Source organism: Penaeus monodon, chromosome 28 (assembly GCF_015228065.2).
Source record: "Penaeus monodon isolate SGIC_2016 chromosome 28, NSTDA_Pmon_1, whole genome shotgun sequence".
Lineage (NCBI taxonomy): Eukaryota > Metazoa > Arthropoda > Malacostraca > Decapoda > Penaeidae > Penaeus > Penaeus monodon.
In genome coordinates this window covers 25,207,734-25,208,737 of record NC_051413.1, presented here as the reverse complement: position 1 = coordinate 25,208,737, position 1,004 = coordinate 25,207,734, and the positions used below count along the sequence as shown (strand labels likewise).

At 50.8% G+C, this 1,004-nt stretch overlaps 1 protein-coding gene across 1 annotated transcript in view; it reads right to left on the bottom strand.

Annotated features, from left to right (window-relative positions):
• Nucleotides 1–1,004, bottom strand: part of LOC119591428 (unconventional myosin ID-like) — a gene marked incomplete in the record, with an annotated part of 95,009 nt that overhangs the window by 11,631 nt on the left and 82,374 nt on the right.

Genomic DNA, 1,004 nt, shown 5'->3' with positions numbered 1-1,004 from the left:
ACAAAATCGGGGAGGGGTAAGGAGGGAGAAGTAGTGGAAGTGGAGGAGTGAGGGATAGGGGTGGGTAGGGGGGATTAGACAGTAGGGTTGGGGAAGGAAAAGAGGGGGTTGAGGCGTGGAGACGGAGAGGGGATGTTAGAGGAAAGAGAGGAAGGGGTAGGGGGGAGGAGGAGGAGGACACGGATGAGGGGTTGCGTTGGGGGAAGGAAAGGAAGAGGTAGGGGGAAAGAATGAGACAGAGGGGGAGAGGAGGGGGTAAGGGGTGACGGAAGGGGGTAGGGGATGAGAAGGGAGGGAGAGGGGGGTAGGGGATGAGAAGGGAGGGAGAGGAGTTTAGGAGAAGCAGAGAATAGGATGAGGGGTGGGGGACGAAGACGAGAAGGGCGAAACACAGAGAGTAAAACGATAAACAACAACAAAAAGAAATCTATCATCCACCTATTCACACTCCCTCTTTCCTTCTATTCTTACCCCCTTTTTTTATCCACAGTCCCCGCTGACTTCATTCTCCCCCTTCCTTCTTTCCCCCTACTTCCTTCCATCTATCCTCCATTCATCCATCACACTCCTTCCTTCTATTTTCCATCCCTCCCTCCACGTTCATTCTCTCCTTCCTTCTATTCACTATCCCTCAATTTTTTATTTCCTCCTTCCTTCTACCTCTATCCCTCTGCTTGTATTCCCTCCTTCCTTCCATCCCCAATTCTTCCCGTTCACATTCCGCCCTTCTTCAATCCTAATACCTTTCTTCTATCATACTTCCTTACTTCTATCCTTCTACCTTCCATCCTCCATCTTCCCAACCTTCTATCTGCCATTCTTTTATTCACATTCTTTCCATCCTTTTATCCTTCTCCCATCCATCTTGCTCCCTCCACCTCTATATCCTGCCATCCTTCTCCCAGCATCCTTCCATCCCCTCTCCCATCCTTCCATCCCTCCCTCCATCCATCAATCCTTCCACCCATCCATCCCTTCCATTTCCCACCCAACCACCCTCCCTC